Consider the following 17,936-nt stretch of genomic DNA (forward strand, 5'->3'; position numbering starts at 1 on the left):
AAGTAGAGACACTTCCTCCAGCAGTCTCTGCCTCACAGCTGAGATGGCCTCAGCGGTGGGGATGCAGGTGAACAACGAAGTCACATCAAAAGACACAATTGTTTCATCTGCCTCCAGCTGCAGGTCCTTGATCTTGTTCACAAAATCTTGTGTGTTCTCCACATGGTGTTCTGAGTTACCCACTAGAGGAGCCAAAATCCACTTGAGGTGCTTGGCCACATTGTATGTGATGGAATCTGTGCTACATACAATAGGCCAGGTGCCCACAACTGCAGAGGGAAGGGCTAAAGAACAACAACTTGTCCGGAAAGCCCTCACAGTATGTGGGTACCCACGATGGTCCCTGGACAAAGTGCAGAAGTCCCAGAGAACAAAGAGACCAGATAGACAGGAGACAGAGACAAGAGGAAGAGGAGTGTCTCTCCCTTATTTAGCAGGAGTAGGGGAAAAACTACAGAGGATCTTCAGACAGCACAAAATCCCAGTTTACTTTAAACCGGTTAACACCTTGAGACAGAAATTAGTTCACCCTAAGGACAGGATCCCTAGTTACAAACAGAGCAATGTAGTGTATTCTATCAGATGTCAGGAAAACTGTAACGAACACTACATAGGTGAGACTAAGCAACCTTTACACAAAAGGCGATACCAGCACTGCAGAGAGGGCGCCATTGGACCTCAGTCTGCAGTTCATCTCCACCTTAAAGACACTAACCACACGTTTGAGGACAAGGAAGTTAAAATATTAGCCAGAGAGAAGAAATGGTTTGAGAGAGGGGTCAAGGAAGCATTCTTTGTGAAACGTTTGAAACCTAGCCTTAACCGGGGAGGGGGTCTGAGACACGCTTTATCCCCTGTTTACAATGGGGTACTCAGGTCAAAGCAGTTTCAGTCTTTTGTTCATGGTAATGAGTCATTCACATCATCAGTAGAGTCGTCAAGGGAGCCATCAGGAGAGGGACAGCTGCCCTGTCATTAGGAGGGTGTTAACTAGAGCACAATAGGTGCTAATTAGAGCTATTGTTTAGTCACCAGCCTATAGCAGTCTGCCTCTCGGTAGGAGGGGTCTGGTTATGTTTAAAACTCCAGCTTTTGTGACTTCTTGATTATTCTTCTCTACAAGAGTCAAGACAGAAGTCAGACCACCAGAGCAAGAATTTTAGCTGAGGAAGCTTCTGCGATTTGAAGCGAAATGTCCTCGCGTCAAGCAACCCAGTCCAGTCGAAGATTCAAGCTTCTCTACTAGTGAGTGGTTTTGCTGAAACTTGCTAAATGTCAAACTGTAAACAGGCTGACTTGGCTCCTGCAGCTGTGCTATCTATCTGGGAATATCTGAGAGAAACAGTTTGCAGAATTTAAGGAACAAGATAAAAAGAGCAGATGTAATAAAAGATAATAAATGCTAATCATGTTTGTACAGTACTTTTTATCTAACAAAGAGTAAGTAAGTAAGAACAAAACATAATGACAACAAAACACAAGAGAAAACCACAAAACCAAAATACAAATCCAACTACATAAGACAAAAACAAACATGGAACTCAAAAACGTGCAAAGTGCAAAATCAGGGAGACAACACAAAGAACTAAGAACACATAAAGAGGACATAAGAGGCAAACAATAATCACACTACAACAGGAACTGCAAAATAATCAAAAACCAAATCAAAGAAATATAAGCAGAATGCTAACATGAAACTCAAAAGTGAACAGAGTGCAAACCGGGGGAACTTAACATGAAAAACAGGTGACCACAGGGTGAAAATGTGATGACAAAACAGACAGAGGACTGATCACAGCAATAATGAAGAGACAGACCACAGACACGGACAGAGGACAAACCACAAGGAGGATGCACATAGATGAGTGACAAAGACAGGGGAGAACACACTGTGAATACAAAAGGGGCGCAGACAGAAGACAATAAACACAAACATAGACACAGAAACAGACAGGGGACTGGACACCGAAAACACAAACACACGACGCAGACATGAACAGAGGACACACCACAACAAGACCGTTCCATTACTTATGCAACCCATCATCTTGGCTTTTATATTTTTAATTAATTTATATCAAGATGTAGAGATTTCCTTTAAGTTTGAGGTTAAGGTAGCTAATTTTATAAATTATCATTATAAATTATCATCTTATAAATTAACATTATTAATAAATTAACATTATCATTTTATAAATTAACATCTTGCCCCCTGCTGGAAGCTCTTATTTACTACATGGCTTCCAGCACAGATGCAAGCTGAGAGGAGCCATGAAGCCCAACTCTCTACTCAATCGCAACGCGACCATCAGGCAGAAGTCTTGGAAAATAAAGCAATGCTGAGTTATGGTTTGGTGTATAAATAAAATTAATACTGATAGAATAACTCCATTAATGTCAATTCTGTCATTTGTGCAAAGTTAAAATGTAACATATATTTTTTAGTGTTGAATAATGCACTAATTCTGAAGTTTTGTAACAAACACAGACAGATCACAAAGGATTCTGGGTAAACTGTGCCTCCGCTAAACACTGATTGGTTGAGTCATTCATTATGTAAACCAACACATTAATGTGACGTGTGTCGTGTGTTGGTGTTTACAGATAAATGTGCTTTTGTATAATATTCCATTTTTTATTTGTAAAAACAGGCATTTTCAAAAAAAAAAGAGAAGCCAAGTTGTAATTAGATAACCGTCTGAGAATTTTTTGGATGGCAGTGAGTTTCAGGTTAATCGCACGTCCTGCATTGTTTAGTATACATGAAGTAACGAGCTGCGTTTAACATCTCAGGACCACCTCCTTTGATCGCCGACCGTATGGTCAGATGAAAATCAAACCTGTTTGATTTTCTGGTCAGCCGTCATGAGGGTATCCCGCTGCTGAAGTGCTACAAGCATCCAACCTCCACAGACCTGTCTTGTAATGTTTTTTTTTTTTAAACTTTGATGTCTCCCATCGAGAGTTTTTGTAAATTAAGTCTGAAAAAAAGGTTCTGTTTACGTTTTGCTTCTGGAAACATGAGTCCGATGTGTGGTTTTTGAACGTACAATGTGAGTGAGAACATAAATCGTGCGCTCTGAACTTTTACACCGTACGGTTTTCTCGTACAGTTTGAGCTGTGGCCAAGTACAGTGATTGAAAATATCATACAGTGTCTTCCCAGCTTTAGGGTGAATATCTGCCATGAACACTACTGGCCAGTAGATGGCAGTAGAGACCTTGCAAACTTGCCAAAACAAAATTCCAGATAATCCGTGTTATAAACGCAGACACAACAACAACATCTATAAACCCAGAGAATATATTTATGAGAGTTTTAGGCACTAGAGTTTAATGCTGTTGTCCGTAGAGCCTGATCAGTGTTTCAAATGCATTTCTCATGTCGTGAACATACTGAGATTACCCTATCACCCATAATGCACCTGGATACAGCATATCTACACTAAAACCTTAAAAATTAGCACATTACTTTAAAACTAAAACATATATCTGGTATTTTCACTTTATAAAACTTCAGACATGACATTAATTTAAATAACTTGTCTGAAATTAGTTTGGTTAAAAGTTGAACCATAAGTAAAAAATACAAGTTAAAAATAAGTTAAAAATGACTTAGGTGATATTGCCCTTGTATTAGTATGGGGTTAAAAAAAAATGAGATTTTTTTTTGGGACCAGTTCTCCTTTGCCTGCAGAGGATCAAGCGGTTTCTTCTTGAAGCAGCCCTTCTCTGTTTTGCAGAGGGTAGAACTACACATCAGCTATGAAACATTTAACAGGTAAGTGCTCAACTGATTTTAAATTTTATAAATGTTTGTAGCTGTTCAGCTTTATTTACCACGTTATCGGTCTAAAAATTATCAGACAAAAATTTATCACAAGATAATTAGTCCGATAATGGTTTTAAAAGTTATCTAAAAAGATAATCCGATAATGAAAACATTATCTAAGATAATTATCAGTTATCGGACTATCGGAACTGTGCCCACCACTGAATAATAATAATAATAATAATAATAATAATAATAATGTAGAGCAAAATGAATGAATGAAAGAATTAATTTTCAGGGATAAATGGTAAACCTGCTACATCACAAACAATCTACCCTCCAAGCAGATTTTTTTGGACTGGATGTGTGTCATCTTGATGTTGATGTCAAATTATTCCCAACATTCAAAGCCATCTGTCTTCTGAATCACATCATCAGAAATTGAAAGAAGACTTTTTTAACATGGTTGAATTTTCTTTTCATTGCAATGTAGTGACCTGTTGCTGAAATCATTTCACTGGGCTCGAAATTCAAAAGAGTAATTGTTAATTATTGAAATTGAAATGTGGACTCTCTGAAGTAATTTAAGGCCACGGTCTGCTCTTTAGCCTTAGTGTCAAACAAAGATGAGCAGAGGGTGAATTTTGCTATTTTCAGTTGTAACCTTGGTAACATTTCATTTTCTGAAAAGGTTTTCAGTAAGAGTTTATAGAAACTTATATCTTGCGAATAATTGGACAGCAAACCTAAGACCATAAACCTAACAGTTCCTGAGGGATGGCAAAACATTGATGGAAGCATACACACAGATCGGAGAGGGAATGCCTTAAGAAATGCCCCGTAGTAAAAGAAAATGCTTGGAAAAAGGCTTTTAAAACAGAATAATGTTTATTTTTGTCTAGTCTCGAGTGGAGTACTGCACATTAGGAGCTTCAATAGGGAAGGCTGAGTCACCTTTCTTCAGGGTGTGTTGCCAAACTCTGGTTGCCAGATTTTGCAATGTGCAGTGCAAAATAATACAGTGATGAACTTAATAACTGATAATTTCACTGGTGAGGTCTTATGACAGCATTGGAAATGCAAATCACGAGTGTGTATAGTTTCAACTGTAGATGTGTTTCATTGTGCTGCCTACGATTCATGGCACTATGTTGTGGCCAAGCATAAACAGCCTAATGTAACAACCCTCTTTTAATTGACCCGCTCGCTGTAAGACACGCCAATAACTTTTCACAACTGTAGTGCGATCGTGATAAAATTAAGCGTGCATGGTCCAACACGGAGGTAAAGTTACGTGACCAAATTTCAAGCAGAGACATTAAACAGGATCAAAGTACAGACATGTACTCACTGCTCACATACACAGACATAGTAATCTTGTAACAGTGTTAAAGTGTGTTCACAGTATTGCAGTGCTGCCCTTTGCCTGCAGCATCGGTCTTGTCATATCTTTCTTTACTACCCTAGAAGAGTCGATTCATGCAGTACTTTCTTCTGCTTTGCTACTACAACCCCTGTCAAAAATTATGGAATCACCGACCTCGGAGGATGTTCATTCAGTTGTTTAATTTTGTAGAAAAAAAGCAGATCACAGACATGACACAAAACTAAAGTCATTTCAAATGGCAACTTTCTGGCTTTAAGAAACACTATAAGAAATCAGGAAAAAAAATTATGGCAGTCAGTAATGGTTACTTTTTTAGACCAAGCAGAGGGAAAAAAACATGGAATCACTCAATTCTGAGAAAAAAATTATGGAATCATGAAAAACAAAAGAACACTCCAACACATCACTAGTATTTTGTTGCACCACCTCTGGCTTTTATAACAGCTTGCAGTCTCCGAGGCATGGACTTAATGAGTGACAAACAGTACTCTTCATCAGTCTGGCTCCAACTTTCTCTGATTGCTGTTGCCAGATCAGCTTTGCAGGTTGGAGCCTTGTCATGGACCATTTTCTTCAACTTCCACCAAAGATTTTCAATTGGATTAAGATCCGGACTATTTGCAGGCCATGACATTGACCCTATGTGTCTTTTTGCAAGGAATGTTTTCACAGTTTTTGCTCTATGGCAAGATGCATTATCATCTTGAAAAATGATTTCATCATCCCCAAACATCCTTTCAATTGATGGGATAAGAAAAGTGTCCAAAATATCAACGTAAACTTGTGCATTTATTGATGATGTAATGACAGCCATCTCCCCAGTGCCTTTACCTGACTTGCAGCCCCATATCATCAATGACTGTGGAAATTTACATGTTCTCTTCAGGCAGTCATCTTTATAAATCTCATTGGAACGGCACCAAACAAAAGTTCCAGCATCATCACCTTGCACAATGCAGATTCAAGATTCATCACTGAATATGACTTTCATCCAGTCATCCACAGTCCACGATTGCTTTTCCTTTGCCCATTGTAACCTTGTTTTTTTCTGTTTAGGTGTTAATGATGGCTTTCGTTTAGCTTTTCTGTATGTAAATCCAATTTCCTTTAGGCGGTTTCTTACAGTTCGGTCACAGACGTTGACTCCAGTTTCCTCCCATTCGTTCCTCATTTGTTTTGTTGTGCATTTTCGATTTTTCAGACATATTGCTTTAAGTTTTCTGTCTTGACGCTTTGATGTCTTCCTTGGTCTACCAGTATGTTTGCCTTTAACAACCTTCCCATGTTGTTTGTATTTGGTCCAGAGTTTAGACACAGCTGACTGTGAACAACCAACATCTTTTGCAACATTGCATGATGATTTACCCTCTTTTAAGAGTTTGATAATCCTCTCCTTTGTTTCAATTGACATCTCTCGTGTTGGAGCCATGATTCATGTCAGTCCACTTGGTGCAACAGCTCTCCAAGGTGTGATCACTCCTTTTTAGATGCAGACTAACGAGCAGATCTGATTTGATGCAGGTTTTAGTTTTGGGGATGAAAATTTACAGGGTGATTCTATAATTTATTCCTCAGAATTGAGTGAGTCCATATTTTTTTTTCCCTCTGCTTGGTCTAAAAAAGTAACCGTTACTGACTGCCACAATTTTTTTTTCTTGATTTCCTATAGTGTTTCTTAAAGCCAGAAAGTTGCCATTTGAAATGACTTTAGTTTTGTGTCACGTCTATGATCTGCTTTTTTTCTACAAAATTAAACAACTGAATGAACATCCTCCAAGGCCGGTGATTCCATAATTTTTGCCAGGGGTTGTAAACATAATTAGCATTAGCTGTGCTGTTAGCTTCACTACATTAGCCGCACATACAATTTTGTATTGATGGCTATGTGAGATTTCAGTTGTGATTTTTTTTTTCTGAGCCTGCTAGACGATGGTCTGTTTTCAAAAAATGTGATAGTGGCCTGATGGCCTTGTGTCCCCATTGCAGTAATGTGTGTAGTCTCATAACTATTTGTGAGTGGGCAATATTATCATGCAGTCATGTCATAATAATACCAGCGAAGCACCACGCAGCAGTGCAAATCTCGCTCTATGGTACAGGGGGTCCCAAATAGGAAGTGCCAAAATTTGAGTCCACAATGAAACAGGAAATGTTAAATGTCAAACACTTCCTAGATTGACACTTCTTGGATTTAGAGATGAGATCCCATGGAATCTCGTGGGAAGTCAGTGGCAAGTCCACAGCGAAACAGGAAGTGCCAAATTTTGAGTCCACAATGAAACAGGAAATGTTAAATGTCAAACACTTCCTAGATTGACACTTCTTGGATTTAGAGATGAGATCCCATGGAATCTCGTGGGAAGTCAGTGGCAAGTCCACAGTGAAACAGGAAGTGCCAAATTTTGAGTACACAGTGAAACAGGAAATGTCAAATGTTGAACACTTCCTGGCATGGGCGGAGCTAGAATGGAGGCCAGGGTTGCACTGGACTCCCTTGAAATCTGACTGGACACAGATGATTGACATGTCACGGCACCGCATGTCTGGTTGAAAAGAGCTGCATTTTGGAATCGGTGAGTCACATTGACTGCTAGGTTCCTCCTGTCCAGTAATTGGTGCTGTGCACCACAAAAAGTTCTAATTCACTTTAGTAGAAGAAGAAAAATGTTTGCCTCAGATTTGTACTGAACACGTCGTTTGAACCGTGGGCTAATAATGACACCAAAGTTATATTGGTAAGTAAACAACTGTATTTTATGCCGGAAATGAGGTCTAGGTTGTTAAAAGTGGCATTCCTCCTTTAATTCGGGTTATCTCCAATGATTTTTGAACAAGCAGGCAGCTGTTGATTAAATAACCTCTTAATTTTGCTGTCTGAGTGACACCAGGATGATGCATTTCACTTAAAAATACACATGCCACAGAATGTTTCTCAAGTGTACTCAAAAGTTCTGGAACACTTGGCATTTCACACATTTTTTTATTCTTTTATTCTTTAATATTTATTTAATTAATTTAAAAGAAAAACAGAAAAGCAAAAACAAAGCACCACAATACCAGAATGAAAAGGAGCAGAAAGAAGAACAAGTCTTATGATTTCTGCCCCTTTTAACAATACAGTCTTTCAATATCCAGCATCATAGTCAACATTATTTAACAGATTGCATTTCTTTAACTTGTCACATACCACTGACCCATTTCATAATTATGACCATTAATTAATAGATTACATCTCTGACAGGTTACATTTAAACTTAAGACACTCCAAACATTATTAACGGTTTACTTTTTTTTTTTTTTTACTTTCTTGCAGCCCACTGACTTATTTCATAGTTTCATACTTACTTAATACATCTAATTTAATATGTTTTTAAATAATTTAAGCGACCTTAATTCTTTAATTTCTTTATTGTGATTGTTCCATAATTTGACACCATTTACTGCAATTCTACTTCTATTCCTTTCAATGTATAACTACTTACTCTTTTTTCAAACATATTTTGAATGTTTGTTAGTAAAGTATTTTTATTAACTTGGTACATTGTAATATTTTCAAATCGACTAAATCATGAAATTTAAGTATCCTATACTTAATAAACAATGGATTAGATGGATCTCTAAAACCACTGTTACTAATCACTTTTAAAGCTCTTTTCTGCAAAATAAATAAAGGTTTTATATAGGTTGTATATGTTGATCCCCAGATTTCTACACAATAAGTTAAATATGGGACAATCAATGAATTGTACAATGTTAATAAACCATAACTATTTAATGAATATTTTACTTTATGCAAAACAGCAATGGCTTTTGCTATTTTTCCTTTTATGTAATTTATGTGTGACTTCCATGTAAGATCTTCATCAATCATGACTCCTAAAAATTTCGTTTCTTTTACCCTTTGTATATCCATTCCATCTATTTGTAATGACACATTATGTTTTTTCGCTCTATCATTAAACAATATAAAATTTGTCTTATTAATATTTAGTGACAATCTGTTTATATCAAACCAATGTTTAACTTTTTCCAACTCCGTATTTATCACTTGTGCTACTTCCTGTATATCTGATCCAGAGTAAAACAGCGTTGTATCATCAGCAAATAAAATGCTGCCAAGCACATTGGATACATTCACAAAATCATTGATATACAAAATAAACAGTTTGGGTCCAAGTACCCATCCTTGTGGTACTCCATAAATAATGTTACACAATTCTGATTTGGTATTATTTATCTGAACAAACTGTTTTCTATTTTCTAAGTAGCTTTTTACCCACTGATGTGCAACACCTCTTATTCCATATTGTTGTAACTTGTGAAGCAATCTTGAGTGGTCTATAACATCAAAAGCCTTTTTCAGGTCGATAAAAATACTTACAAAATAATCCTTATTATCTATTGTTGTTGATATTTTCTCTATTAGTTCCATAATTGCCATAGCTGTTGAATGTTTTGTTCTAAAGCCATACTGAGCATTATTTAAAATATGATGTTTCTCAATAAATTTATCCAATCTTGTCACAAAAACTTTTTCCATAATTTTAGAAAACTGTGGAAGCAATGATACTGGCCTGTAATTAGAAAAATTATGTTTGTCTCCATTTTTATATAATGGGACTACCTTAGCAATTTTCATTTCATCTGGAAAAATCCCAGTTGACAGAGACAGATTACAAATATAAGTAAATGGTTCAATAACAGTTTCTGTTATACTTTTTACAGTCATCATGTCTAAATCTTCATGGTCAGTTGATCTTTTGCTTACACAGTTTTTTACAATAGTTCTTATTTCATCTTTTTCCACATTGTCCAGGAAAATACTATTGACCGTATGTACCAATGTATGTAATTTATCTTCTATTATTGGTTTATTTCCCACCAGACTTGATCCTACATTTGAAAAATAATCATTAAACCCATTTGCAACTTATTTTATATCATATATCTCTTTATTTTCCTTAACAAAGTAATTTGGAATAGTTGCTTTCGCTCCATCACTATCAATGACACTTTTTATAATTCCCCATGTTACCCTCATATTATCTTTACTCTTATTTAGTTGTTCACTGTAATAATCTTTTTTTTGTTTCCTAATTATTGTTAATAGTTTATTTTTATATTTTTTGTATTTATGTTCTGATTCCTTTGTTTGCAATTTTAAAAAGCACCTGTATAAATAGTTTTTCTTTGCACAAGCATTTTTTATTCCCTTTGTCAGCCATGGTTTATTTACTCTTTTCTTACTAATTTCAATTAATTTACAATTTTTATTGTATGATTTCATCAATATTTTCATAAATGAGTTATATGCTACATTAACATCACTGACATAAACTTCTTCCCAATTTTGATTTTTAAGGTCATATTTTAATGCCTCTAAGGCTTTTACTGACTTATCTCTTTTAAAGTTTATAACCGTTTTTATATTTAAATATTGAAAAATTGGTAAATGATCGCTAATATCTGTCATGAAGATCCCATTCTTGATAATTTCATCTGTTCTGTTTGTAAATATATTATCGATTACCATTGCACTTTGCAATGTAATTCTGGTTGGTTTTGTTATCAAGGGGAATAACCCCAAACTATACATTGAATTCACAAAATCACTTAATCTTTGGCAACTGGAGGTTTCTATGTTAATGTTAAAGTCCCCACACATAAAAAGTGTTTTGTTTTTAATTTGATGGAATAATTCAATTATTTTATCTGTAAATTTCACAACACAAGAATCTGGTGCTCTGTATACACAACTGATTAGAATATTCTTAGATGTTTCATGTACAAGTTCCACTGTTACAATTTCTATGACATCATTCATAACTGTCATTTCTTCAACAATTGTACACATCAGATCTGTTTTTGTATACAGAGCAATACCACTGCCTTTTTTATATCTTCTGTTTACAAAATACAGCTCATATCCCTCCGTTTGAACTTCATCCATGAGATCATCTTTAAGCCAAGATTCAGTGATTGCAACAATACTAAATCTATTTTTAAACTGATTTAAATAATCTTTTATTTGTGACATTTTACAATACAAGCTTCAGCTGTTTATATGTATGAGTGACGGTGTCTTCTGCAAGTTTTTCACTATTCAGCTGATCTACCATATAATACTCACAACCAATCGTTTTTAAGTCAAATATACTTTCATCAATATTAGTGTCTATGTCTTCTCTTGCTTGCCTCTACTGGTGGTTGGCTCTCATTGCGGTATTGTATCACTTCCTGTTCCGGAGCACAGCGGTGTTTTTCTGTATCTGTTAGCTGTTTAATCTGCGCAGTTAGATTGATCTAGTTATCTAGATTACGATTTGTTTCCCAGTGCAATCTTTACGTGCCTTAACTAAAGCACTCCTTCTGCTGAATCACCTCTAAATTATTTACACATTATTCACTTTGCGTGTTTTTAGGAATCCGCTAGCTTAGCGTAGCTACTAGCTCTTAGCCGATTTAGCATGGCGGCTTCTCCTGTCTCTCCCGCACTTTTCTGCTCTGGGTGTGAAATGTTTAGTTATTCCTCGGCCTCCTTTAGCAGTAACGGTACTTGTAATAAGTGTAGCTTATTCGTAGCTTTGGAGGCCAGGCTGGGCGAATTGGAGACTCGGCTCCGCACCGTGGAAAATTCTACAGCTAGCCAGGCCCCTGTAGTCGGTGCGGACCAAGGTAGCTTAGCCGCTGTTAGTTACCCCCTGGCAGATCCCGAGCAGCCGGGAAAGCAGGCCGACTGGGTGACTGTGAGGAGGAAGCGTAGTTCTAAACAGAAGCCCCGTGTACGCCGCCAACCCGTTCACATTTCTAGTGACCTCTAGTAATACTGTGAGAAATCTTGGAGTCATTTTTGATCAGGATATGTCATTCAAAGCGGATATTAAACAAATATGTAGGACTGCTTTTTTGCATTTACGCAATATCTCTAAAATCAGAAAGGTCTTGTCTCAGAGTGATGCTGAAAAACTAATTCATGCATTTATTTCCTCTAGGCTGGACTATTGTAATTCATTATTATCAGGTTGTCCTAAAAGTTCCCTAAAAAGCCTTCAGTTAATTCAAAATGCTGCAGCTAGAGTACTGACGGGGACTAGAAGGAGAGAGCATATCTCACCCATATTGGCCTCTCTTCATTGGCTTCCTGTTAATTCTAGAATAGAATTTAAAATTCTTCTTCTTACTTATAAGGTTTTGAATAATCAGGTCCCATCTTATCTTAGGGACCTCGTAGTACCATATCACCCCAATAGAGCGCTTCGCTCTCAGACTGCAGGCTTACTTGTAGTTCCTAGGGTTTGTAAGAGTAGAATGGGAGGCAGAGCCTTCAGCTTTCAGGCTCCTCTCCTGTGGAACCAGCTCCCAATTCAGATCAGGGAGACAGACACCCTCTCTACTTTTAAGATTAGGCTTAAAACTTTCCTTTTTGCTAAAGCTTATAGTTAGGGCTGGATCAGGTGACCCTGAACCATCCCTTAGTTATGCTGCTATAGACGTAGACTGCTGGGGGGTTCCCATGATGCACTGTTTCTTTCTCTTTTTGCTCTGTATGCACCACTCTGCATTTAATCATTAGTGATCGATCTCTGCTCCCCTCCACAGCATGTCTTTTTCCTGGTTCTCTCCCTCAGCCCCAACCAGTCCCAGCAGAAGACTGCCCCTCCCTGAGCCTGGTTCTGCTGGAGGTTTCTTCCTGTTAAAAGGGAGTTTTTCCTTCCCACTGTAGCCAAGTGCTTGCTCACAGGGGGTCGTTTTGACCGTTGGGGTTTTACATAATTATTGTATGGCCTTGCCTTACAATATAAAGCGCCTTGGGGCAACTGTTTGTTGTGATTTGGCGCTATATAAAAAAATTGATTGATTGATTGATATATTTTATCATCTGTTTCCATGTTTGATCCATGTTTGATGTCATATTTGATTGTCTATTCAGGTCTGTATTTCGTAAGGTCCTCCATGTTTTTGATTTGTATACCATTTGTTCCTTCTTTCACTCTAATCCACACCCTACAATTCCAGACCCATGTAGCAACAATATGTTTCTGTTTTCTTAGTAGTCTTGCTTCCCTAGCAATATCTGCATTTTTTTTCATTAGATGCTCATTTATAAAGACACTCGTTCCTTTCAAATTCTTTGCCTGTCTTAATAACTCATTTTTATATTTTCTGCTTGTAAATCGTATAACAATGTTAGATAGTTTATTTTTTCTATCTTTAGTTGGAATAGTATAACAGTCTGATATCGTGTGTTGATGGATGACAACACCTTTTTGATATAAAAAGTTTGTAACTTGTTCCAATGATTGTCGTTCTTCAGGTGGTGCATCCTTCCCACTAGCTCCACCAGAATCCACCACTCTTGCATATGTCCGATGTTTTGTTTCTAGTCCAGATATTGTAACATCATCTTTTCTAGTGAATTGTTCAAGTTCATCTACACGTTGCTCAAGTTTCTTAATGATCTTGTCCTTCTCTTTAACCAGATTTTGGAGTTCTTTAATCTCCACCATCAGTTTGTCTAAATTAGACATGTCTTTTGATATACGGTTTAATGAGGTCTTTATCTTTATCTTCCTCGAGTTTATCTGTTTTCCTGGGTGGTGCCATGCCGACTATCGTGGCTCAGTATGGCCACTATTGATTACAAAAACAATTCTCACCAGTAGCCTCCACCACCACACTTAATTTGATTCTGCCAAGTGGGAGCTGATGTTCAGCTCCCACTTGAGGTCCTGCGTGACAGTGATCCCCAGGTATTGTGATATAATATAATAATATTATAATCTATGTGGACACAATGCTTTTTTATGGTAGTGACCAAGCGGGTAAGTGAACTTGTTTCCCGTGTGGAAAGTTCCTGGTTCAAGGCCACCCCTGCCCATTCTTCATGTACAATTCCAATGAAGTTGGGATGTTGTGTGAAATGTAAATAAAAACAGAATAAAATGATTTGCAAATCCTCTTCAACCTATATTCAATTGAATACACCACAAAGACAAGATATTTAATGTTAAAACTGATAGACTTTTTTGTTTTTGTGCAAATATCTGCTTATTTTGAAATGGATGCCTGCAACACATTTCAAAAAAGCTGGGACAGTGGCAACAAAAGACTGGGAAAGTTGATGAATGTTCAAAGAACACCTGTTTGGAACATTCCACAGGTGAACAGGTTAATTAGGAACAGGTGAGTGTCACGATTGGGTATAAAAGGAGCATCCCCAAAACGCTCAGCTGTTCACAAGCAAAGATGGGGCGAGGATCACCACTTTGTGAAAAAATAGTCCAACAGTTTAAGAACAATGTTTCTCAATGTTCAATTGCAAGGAATTTAGGGATTCCATCATCTACAGTTCATAATATAATCAGAAGATTCAGAGAATCTGAAGAACTTTCTACACATAAGTGGCAAGGCTGAAAACCTACATTGAATGCCCGTGACCTTCGATCCCTCAGGTGGCACTGCATTAAAAACTAACATCAGTGTGTAAAGGATCTTACCGCATGGGCTCAGGAACACTTTAGAAAACCATTGTCAGTTAACACAGTTCGTCGCTACATCTACGAGTGTAAGTTAAAACTCTACCATGTAAAGTGAAAGCGAAAGCCATACATCAACAACATCCAGAAACACTGCCGCCTTCTATGGGCCCGAGCTCATTTGAAATAGACAGACGCAAAGTGGAAAAGTGTGCTGTGGTCTTATGAGTCCACATTTCAAATTGTTTTTGGAAATCATGGATGTTGTGTCCTCTGGACAAAAGAGGAAAAAGACCATCCAGATTGTTACCAGCACAAAGTTCAAAAGTCAGCATCTGTGATGGTATGGGGGTGTGTTAGTGCCCATGGTATGGGCAACTTACACATCTGTGATGGCACCATCAATGCTGAAAGGTACATCCTTTCAGAAAGGTTTTAGAGCAACACATGCTGCCATCCAAGCAATGTCTTTTTCAGGGACATCCCTGCTCATTTCAGCAAGACAATGCCAAGCCAAGTTCTGCAAGTGTTACAACAGTGTGGTTTCATAGTAAAAGAGTGCGGGTGCTAGACTGGCCTGCCTGCAGTCCAGACCTGTCGGCCATTGACAACGTATGGCACATTATGAAGTGCAAAATAGGACAATGGAGACCCTGGACTGTTGAACAATTGAAGTCAGACATCAAGCAAGAATGGGAAAGAATTCCACCTACAAAGCTTCAACAATTAGTGTCCCCAATTCCCAAACGCTTATTGAGTGTTGTTAGAAGGAAAGCTGATGTAACACAGTGGTAAACATACCACTGTCCCAGCTTTTTTGAAACATGTTGCAGGCATTGTAGAACTTTCCACTAGATTAAGTTCATGTAGTATAATTCTCGCACAAGGTGTGTAGTTATGTGGGTGTGTTATCTTACTTATTTATATAAGTGGCTGAGACTGTATGGGGGGTGCATGCGCAGGTTGCAAAAGGAAGCAGATGTTATAATGGTCTGACCTCCCAAGTTTGGTTAATTGTCAGGACTGGCACGCGTTGTCAGTTTGCAACCTAACAAACGAACAAACTAATATTGAGTTTGATTGATAAATATTTTGGGCAGCACGGTGGATTAGTGGTTAGCACTGTTGCCTCACAGCGAGAAGGTCGTGGGTTCAATTCCCATGGCCTTTCTGTGTGGAGTTTGTATGTTCTCCCTGTGTTTGCATGGGTTTCCACTGGGTGCTCCGGTTTCCTCCCACATCCAAAGACATGCGGGTTAGGCGGATTGGAATCTTTAAATTGTCCGTAGGTGTGTCTGTGTTTGTTTGTCTGTTTGTGGCCCTGTGACAGACTGGCGTCCTGTCCTGGGTGTACCCCGTCTCGCGCTCTATGGCTGCTGGGATAGGCACCAGCCCCCCGCGACCCTTAATTGGACTAAGCGGTAGAAGATGAATGAATGAATGAATAATAAATATTTTTCTGGCTGGTGAACAAACTTATGATCCAGCAAAGTGTAATCTGTTATCAGGCTTCTGCAGCTCGGCTGTATGTGCATTTGCTGCGTGTGCGCGCACAGTGTGTGTGAAGAAAATAAACGTCGGAAAATATGAGTTGCATCTGCCGTGCCTTCTTGACAATCCTTCCAGAGAGGAGTTTAGTAGATTGCAGTAGGCGATCTAACAAAATCTGGACAGGCATCCATTTCAAAATGAGCAAATATTCGCAAAAAACAATAAAGTTTATCAGTTTGAACATTAAATATCTTGTCTTTGTGGTGTATTCAATTGAATATAGGTTTAAGAGGATTTGCAAATCATTTTATTCTGTTTTTATTTACATTTTACACAAAGTCCCAGCTTCATTGGAATTGGGGTTGTACATCTACATTAAAAAAAAATGCTTAAAGTGGCAGTGGGTTAAGAGGGCTGTAATTAGGGGGGTCTGTGGGGTGGAGCCCCCCAGAAGCTAAAAGGTAAAAAAAAAAAAAAAAGATTAAAAAGGTGGGGTCTGGGGGGACAGCGTTCCCTCAGAAGCAGAAAGGTTTTAGCCATGCTCAAGCTCCCAAGAACCATTTTACAAAAAAAAAAAAGTCTGAAGGACCTAAATGATGGTTAGATGGTAAGGAGCTTCCAGGCGTATGAGAGGCACATAAGGAAAAATGCTTAAAAAGCTAAAAGGTTTTAGCCATGCTAATGCTTCCCTGAAGCATTTACTTAAAAAAATCTGAAGGGCCTAAATGACATGGTGAGATGCTGAAGAGCTTCACTTGTTCATGTCTGTGAAATATGCATATTAAGAATCTAACAAGGGATCTTATACTGTACTGTAATAATCACTGTGAAGACTACTTTCCAAGTTCTTCGGGGAGACTTCACTAGAAAAAAGGCATTCAGGAACTATTTGTGTGTAAGCTATGATTTGATTAGTTTGGAAAAGTTGGGAAAGAGATGGAATCTGAGTGAAAAGGGCATGAAAGCTACAGTGCTGCAGTAGGAGTTAGACCGAGAACTTTAGGGGATACATCCTAGCTGCAAATGATATCCCTGGAAGGTTATAGAGAGGTCAGTGCTCATCCTGCATGGATACAGTTTTTGACTCTGTAACCTTCAAAACCAGGTGAAAGTCATTCATCGTTGAACTTGACCTAGACCTTCAAGAGACGTATCCTTTCTCCCAGTTTGGTAAACCTGTGTTATTTTGAAAAGTTAATGGGAGTACAGTGTTGTGGATATTTTTGGCTCTACGTCCTTCAGAATTAGGTCAAGGTCAGTGATCTTTGAAGATGGCCTAGACCTTGAAGTGAGCAATGTTTGCTACAAATTTGATGAACCTGTCTCAAATCTCTGACAAAGTTATAGGGAGTACAGAATAGTTTTGGCTCTGTATCCTTCAACATTTGCTCAAGTGCACTCATCATTGAACTTGACCTAGACCTTCAAGGAATGCGTCCCTGATGCAAATTTGGTAAACTTGTGAAAAGTTATAGGGAGTACAGTATTTCAGACAGATGCACGGACGGAGGGACAGCATGTTTGTGTCCCACTGTCAGATTGATGGGGGGGCAAAAAAAAGGGTTCAAAGCAAATTCCATTTTAGTTGGTTTTAGACCATACATTACCATCTAATGGGCAAAGAAAAACAGCATATACTTAATTTTGCTATCACTAACGTAGGGCCCGTATGGGCCATTTTAGGGCAATGAAACCTTTGCATGTGTCTCCATCGTCCTGAAAAGTGATGTTGCAGAACCTTTATTCAGGGCCAGGAAAGTTCATTCTGCAGGCTATGTACTTCTGAGCCATGGATCATTTATACGCGGTG

Source organism: Thalassophryne amazonica, chromosome 15 (assembly GCF_902500255.1).
Source record: "Thalassophryne amazonica chromosome 15, fThaAma1.1, whole genome shotgun sequence".
In the NCBI taxonomy this organism is placed as follows: Eukaryota; Metazoa; Chordata; class Actinopteri; order Batrachoidiformes; family Batrachoididae; genus Thalassophryne; species Thalassophryne amazonica.